The sequence below is a fragment of the Amphiprion ocellaris genome, chromosome 1 (assembly GCF_022539595.1).
Source record: "Amphiprion ocellaris isolate individual 3 ecotype Okinawa chromosome 1, ASM2253959v1, whole genome shotgun sequence".
Classification (NCBI taxonomy): domain Eukaryota; kingdom Metazoa; phylum Chordata; class Actinopteri; family Pomacentridae; genus Amphiprion; species Amphiprion ocellaris.
In genome coordinates this window covers 6,742,069-6,749,461 of record NC_072766.1, presented here as the reverse complement: position 1 = coordinate 6,749,461, position 7,393 = coordinate 6,742,069, and the positions used below count along the sequence as shown (strand labels likewise).

At 38.1% G+C, this 7,393-nt stretch overlaps 1 long non-coding RNA gene across 1 annotated transcript; it reads right to left on the bottom strand.

Moving 5' to 3' along the window:
* Positions 1-2,332: 2,332 nt before the first annotated feature.
* LOC111578851 (uncharacterized) lies at positions 2,333-3,701 on the bottom strand. The gene is made up of 3 exons (XR_008604235.1): positions 3,398-3,701; positions 2,586-2,694; positions 2,333-2,429 (listed from the first exon to the last, which is right to left on the bottom strand). It is a non-coding gene; the product is annotated as an uncharacterized LOC111578851 (long non-coding RNA).
* Between the last annotated feature and the right edge of the window lie 3,692 nt (positions 3,702-7,393).

Sequence of the window (7,393 nt, the reverse complement as noted above, 5' to 3'; positions counted from 1 at the left end):
GGCGAAACGACAATGGAGGACACCCACCCGTACGAGAGTTTTATTGAGTTTTATTTTGTAATCAGCCTAAAATACAAAGACATTCAAGCAGTGCGATGCATGAGGAGTCTGCCATGCAGACCAGCGATCCTGATCCTGGTAAGTTTTATTTCTCCAACACCCTGCTGTTAGCCCGCTATGAATACACAGCTACAGTAGTCCCACATTAATATTATGAAGGCTACACCAGCTAACGTGGTAGGACACAGCATCAGTGATCAGAGGCTGGCGTTGAACTGTTGTTTGCTAACCAGTTAGCCGCCGCTAAGCTAACAAACTATGGAACAATTCCTTATAAAACCTGAGAAAAGGAGCAGCAGTATTTCCTAACAAGACCTGTATTCAAAACCTCCCACGTTGTTACACAACGGCCCATTAATCATATTACTGAACTATATGGTAATCATTGAAATTTCTCTTGAAGAATCAATGAACTGTTTGCTAACATTATCATTAATGTAAGTCTAAAACTAATTCAACTGATCAATTTAACACAATGAAGTAAAGAGTACTGGTAATGTGCAGCTATTTTTATCATTTCAAGGTAAAATGCTGACTGTTCTTGAGGTTTCAACTTTGCAGATGTGGAAATTCAAAGCATTGATTTCCTTTACTCAGATTTTTTTGGGTGGTTTTCAGTTGTGCCTCAAAGCAAGGCATTTAGCACTGTTAGAAATTATTACAGGTATTTTTGTAACACTTTCTAACATCGTATGGACAAAGCAATAATTAAACAGTTAATGGAGAAAATGGTTTTAAATTACAGATGCTATCATCAACATTTCTTATTCATTTATTTAGTTGTCGGCCTTGGATGATGAGGTCCAGTTACCAGGACTGTTACTCTGCAGCTCACTGATCCCATCCTGCAGCTCATCCATGCCGTCCTCCTCTCAACAGACCAAATCAACTAAGATCTGTTTAGACTGTGTGGACAACAACATGATCAATAAGATAAGATAAGATAAAGTTCTTTATTTCTCCCCACTCCAGGGGAAATTTACATTGTTACAGCAGCTTTATTTACAATATATACAAGGGTGGCAAAATTTTTTAACAGAAAAAATAAAAATAAAAATAAAGTTTAAAAGTGCAGAGATGATGAATATGTTAACTTTCAGCCCATCCTAAAATCCCAAAACAGAACATTTACTTTAACTGTGTTTATGAATATAGAAAGTAATTACTAACAACTAATACCTTTTTGGGTGCTTTTATGCAGGAAAAAGGAAGCGGGATGCTACTGTGGATCTGCTGCAGTATCTGGAGAGGTCAGAGGAACAGTTGAGGAGACACCAAGACCTGACCTCTGCCATGCTCCAGAACATCCAGAGACCAAGACCTGACCACTGCCATGCTCCAGAACATCCAGAGACCAAGACCTGACCACTGCTATGCTCCAGAACATCCAGAGGATGGATGAAAATTCAAACACCTTGGTTGGACTGATGGGACGTACGGTGTCAGTGCTGGAGAGACTGTCACAGAAATAAACTGCATTATCCACTACTTCTGATCTTTTAAAAAAAAAAAAAAAAAAAAAACCTTCTTTTTTGTAAATTCTTTTACATTTTAGTTATTTAACTTCACCTGTTTTGTATTTTAACTCTTGCACGTTGGGGGAATAAACAGAAATTTGTGATGAAAGATGCGTGTTTTGTCTATAATCTACAGACTTTATTCAGTGTTCAGTGCACACTTCTGTTACACACATTTTGACAGATAATTAGTGGTGCTTTTGAACATATCACACCAAGCAAGATAGATAAACTGCACTACTGCAGCAGATATATTATTGAAGTGTGCTTAGATGACGTGTATACATACACCGCTCACAAATAGTTATTCAACTTTTGGGTGAAATTTATGGAAAATGTAAAAAATTCATGCTATGGTGATACCAAATCATGAAAGTAGGGCATTTAAGTAGAAGCATGCAATAGCGATTTCCTCATCTCAAACAATTTATTGAAACAAAAACTAACAACAGTGGTGGGTATATCACAATAAAAATGTCAGTGTCTCATGACAGTTTGGACAGAACAGCAGCCTTCAGCTGAAATCCAGTACAATTGTGTCCCACCAGTGGCGTGATCCCGGATATCCAGGCAACAGCTGACCTCTGCCTCGCAATTAACCTTAAGACCATCTGTAAAGATGAACATAGATATTATCATCAACTTACTGCGTTTAACTGTTATGTAATGGATGAAAACATAGTCGAAGCTAAGTAACTAAGCTAACGCTAACATGTTCAGTGTGAAGAGTCAAAACATCTCTGACAATTACTTGCCTTCCCCGTTGGCTGTGACTGCGATGAAGGCAGATTGTTAATCACAGCAGAGCTAATCTGAAGAGCAGATCCACAGTAGCATCCTGCTTCCTTTTTCCTGCATAAAAGCACCCAAAAAGGTATTAGTTGTTAGTAATTACTTTCTATATTCATAAACACAGTTAAAGTAAATGTTCTGTTTTGTGATTTTAGGATGGGCTGAAAGTTAACATATTGATCATGTTGTTGTCCACACAGTCTAAACAGATCTTACTTGATTTGGTCTGTTGAGAGGAGGACGGCATGGATGAGCTGCAGGATGGGATCAGTGAGCTGCAGAGTAGTGATCCTGGTAACTGGACCTCATCATCCAAGGCCGACAACTAAATAAATGAATAAGAAATGTTGATGATAGCATCTGTAATTTAAAACCATTTTCTCCATTAACTGTTTAATTATTGCTTTGTCCATACGATGTTAGAAAGTGTTACAAAAATACCTGTAATAATTTCCAACAGTGCTAAATGCCTTGCTTTGAGGCACAACTGAAAACCACCCAAAAAAATCTGAGTAAAGGAAATCAATGCTTTGAATTTCCACATCTGCAAAGTTGAAACCTCAAGAACAGTCAGCATTTTACCTTGAAATGATAAAAATAGCTGCACATTACCAGTACTCTTTACTTCATTGTGTTAAATTGATCAGTTGAATTAGTTTTAGACTTACATTAATGATAATGTTAGCAAACAGTTCATTGATTCTTCAAGAGAAATTTCAATGATTACCATATAGTTCAGTAATATGATTAATGGGCCGTTGTGTAACAACGTGGGAGGTTTTGAATACAGGTCTTGTTAGGAAATACTGCTGCTCCTTTTCTCAGGTTTTATAAGGAATTGTTCCATAGTTTGTTAGCTTAGCGGCGGCTAACTGGTTAGCAAACAACAGTTCAACGCCAACCTCTGATCACTGATGCTGTGTCCTACCACGTTAGCTGGTGTAGCCTTCATAATATTAATGTGGGACTACTGTAGCTGGTGTATTCATAGCGGGCTAACAGCAGGGTGTTGGAGAAATAAAACTTACCAGGATCAGGATCGCTGGTCTGCATGGCAGACTCCTCATGCATCGCACTGCTTGAATGTCTTTGTATTTTAGGCTGATTACAAAATAAAACTCAATAAAACTCTCGTACGGGTGGGTGTCCTCCATTGTCGTTTCGCCATACCGACATGTCCCTTCCGGGGCTCGGTAGGTAAAAACTCGGAATATATTGAATGAAACTCTGAATATATTGAATGAAACTCTGAATATATTGAATGAAACTCGGAATATATGGAATGAAAGTCTGAATATATGGAATGAAAATCCGAATATATTGAATGAAACTCTGAATATATTGAATGAAACTCGGAATATATGGAATGAAAATCCGAATATATTGAATGAAACTCTGAATATATTGAATGAAACTCGGAATATATGGAATGAAAATCCGAATATATTGAATGAAACTCTGAATATATGGAATGAAACTCTGAATATATTGAATGAAACTCTGAATATATGGAATGAAAATCTGAATATATGGAATGAAAATCTGAATATATTGAATGAAACTCTGAATATATGGAATGAAACTGAATATATTGAATGAAACTCTGAATATATGGAATGAAACTCTGAATATATGGAATGAAACTCTGAATATATTGAATGAAACTCTGAATATATTGAAAGAAACTCTGAATATATGGAATGAAACTCTGAATATATGGAATGAAACTGAATATATTGAATGAAACTCTGAATATATTGAATGAAACTCTGAATATATTGAATGAAACTCTGAATATATGGAATGAGAATCTGAATATATGGAATGAAAGTCTGAACACTTTCATTCAATATATTCCAACTTTCATTCAATATATTCTGACTTTCATTCAATATATTCCGACTTTCATTCCATATATTCAGACTTTCATTCAATATATTCAAACTTTCATTCAATATATTCCGACTTTCATTCAATATATTCAAACTTTCATTCCATATATTCAGAATTCTAGATTTTATATATATATATAATTTCCTAAACGGCATGCCATATATATATATATATATATATATATATATATACATATATATATATATATATATATATATATATATATATACGGTGATTAAAGCACACTATGTGCGTGCCACAGCTCATGTCATTTTGCATGTAAAATATCACATGTGAGTAGCACCTGTGGGTGCTTTACTGAGTCTGAGGGTAGTCTCTGGCTGCTGTGCACCAATCTACTGATGATGAACACAACCCATATGCATACTTCAAGGCCTTCAGAGTCTACAAAGCCTTTGCAGTAGCACTGAGGGAATCAGGTGCTGCACTTTCACTTTAGCGTGATACACATCTAAGCACAGGCACCGCACCGCTCTATGGGGATGGGTTGCGAGTCTTTGTTTTGCTTTCAACTCCTTTGATATCTCCTGGTAGGAAGGTTGAGGAGGGGAGGAGGGGCAGGTGTTTGCAAGTAGAAGACAGAGAAAAATACATGGTGAGAGAGGAAAAAAGAGAGAGAGCAAGACAGACGAGGTGGTTGGAGGGTGGAAACATTTCTTGGTTGATGGGAAGCCAAAAACTTACCTCCTGAGTCACCTCTGCTGTCCAGGATCATAGCATGGAGCCGCTATGGATTACTCAGAACATGTGTTAGCTTGAGGTTATTTATACACTATGCTGTGAATCAGAGGCAGTGCAAGGGTGACATCATGAATGAAGGGAGGATACAATCTCGCTGTTACTGTGAATACAGAACATGTAACTCCACCAGTGAAACCACATCAGTAACCTAGAGACCTTGGAAGAGCATCTTGTGACATGTAATCCCTGCATCACAGTAGAGTATCCGGTGTCACGTTGTTTCTTTTTGGTTCAATCTACAACCTATTTTTCAAAGCAGTTCTGATCAATATTCCCATATGTTAGCAATGTTTCAAATGGTTGAGTGAAATGCATGATCCTCCCACCCCAAAAAATGAACGCCCACCTCCCAGTTCCCCTTGCAGGATTATGTCAGCTCATTGTTATCTCAGGCCTTCAAGTTTAGGTTCACTCTCACTGCACTCACTAGCTTTGTTTTCAGATACAGCTAGCAGGTGGCTGTTTTTATGGAATCAACTCCTATAAGCCCATTGTACACAACATCTCCAGCACCAAATGGCAGACTTTCTTGTAAACATAAAGAAACTTGAAGGAGCTAAAAGCCATATTTTTCCCCCTGGGAGTTGGTGGAGACCCAACTAGAACTATCAAGAAAGTGGATATTTGACTTATGTTCATCAGGTGGCCAGAAACAACAGCTCCAAATGATTGATATTGCTTCTCAGGATTTGCAGAAAATCTCATTAACCACGTTTACAAAAAAAGTTTTCAATTTCAAATGATACAATACATCAGTGTTGTACTGTCGCTCCAAGTAGGCACAAACTCAATTGCACTACTGATGTAATAATCAAAGAAAAAAAAATTATTCGTAGCTTCAAGCTGAAGTACTATGACTTTAAACCTGGTATATAACAGTAAATACTCTCTGAGAGCGAACTGAGAATTCATTCTTTTTGCTGCTGTATATGTAATGAACTTCTTTCTGATTCCTCCTGAGAGCACAGCAGCCTGATGTGTTGAAGGAACCAAGCTGAGTCACTCTGCATTAATCTCCATACCAGCTCACTGACAAAAAAAAAAAAAAACATGTCTATAAATGTTCCCAAGGTCTGGAAAGCTGGTCACCATGATACCACACTGCAGTGTCACTCTCATCACCTTAAGTGGGTGGGAGAAGGTTACTCTGTATGGGTGTTTGTCTGTCTGCGTGTCAACTCCTGACATACAAGCTGACCGAAGTGACTGCCAGCCAGATGGACCCTGATGCGGACGGCTTGATCAAGTGGAGCGTTATCAGACCACCAACTCTGGCTGACATAAGCTGTGAGGGCTAAGCGTATTAGGAGGCAGGGGGTCCACGGGGACTATGGAGACACTTCAGAGTAATAAACTCATCAGGAGACAGACAGATACACCTGTTCACTACAGGGTGACTGAGACAGAGGTCGCGGAGAGGGAAGGGGAAGGAGGAGTGGATGGTGTAGTGCACAGACAGAAAGAGGGAGATAGCAGTTGAGGAGGGGGGCAGAGAGAGATAAAGAGGAAGAGACAGACACGCTTAGCCACAGAGGGTGAGATTGTGACCATCCCTGGAGTCAAAATCGCCTTAGACAAGACAAATTGAGCTGGCCTATTTGAGTCCAAGTCAAGCCAAACACCAAAGAGGAAACCTCAAATCCTGTTTTCAGATCCACAGTATCTTGAAATCAAAGTGACAAAGCTATTCAGGGGTGTTGTGGAGTAAAATAGACACCATTAAGATTTTTGGGATAATTTCAAGATATGAGTCATTATGTGTGAAACTGCTTTTTAAAACAAAACCTTGAGCTATTACGTCAAAATATGAGACATGAGTGTTGTTTTTTTTTTTTTTGTTAATAGAATTTTTACAGTGGTTTTGTAGCAGCTCAGCTTTGATAGACACGGGCAGCTACACAGACTGGCAGCCATGTATGGTGAGAGGGAACAAAGATGAAGAAAAGGCCGGACAAAGTGAGACGAGATGTAAAAAAGAGGGAGAGACAAATCCGCTCCCTGCACATACAGTAAACCCAATGCAAGACAAATATAGACACTCTACTAGGTCACCTATATAAAATTGGTCTGTAATTTTCAACAATCCTACAACACTTGCTCTTTATGAATTTCCAGAAATAATGCAGTGACCCATATGATTCTATCTCCTCCGTAGAAAATCACTTTGACCTATTTTGAGGTAAAGTAGTCCATGTTCTTATTCCTGCTCTTTATCATAAAAATGAATTAAGTAGATGAAACAGAAGAGCAAGACAGGACATATGCTTTTACAGTATAGAGATTATTCAGTGGCATTCCAAAAAAAATACTGTATTCCTCCGACTGTAAGTAAGACTCTAGTGAGCAAACACTGCACTAAAACCTATTGT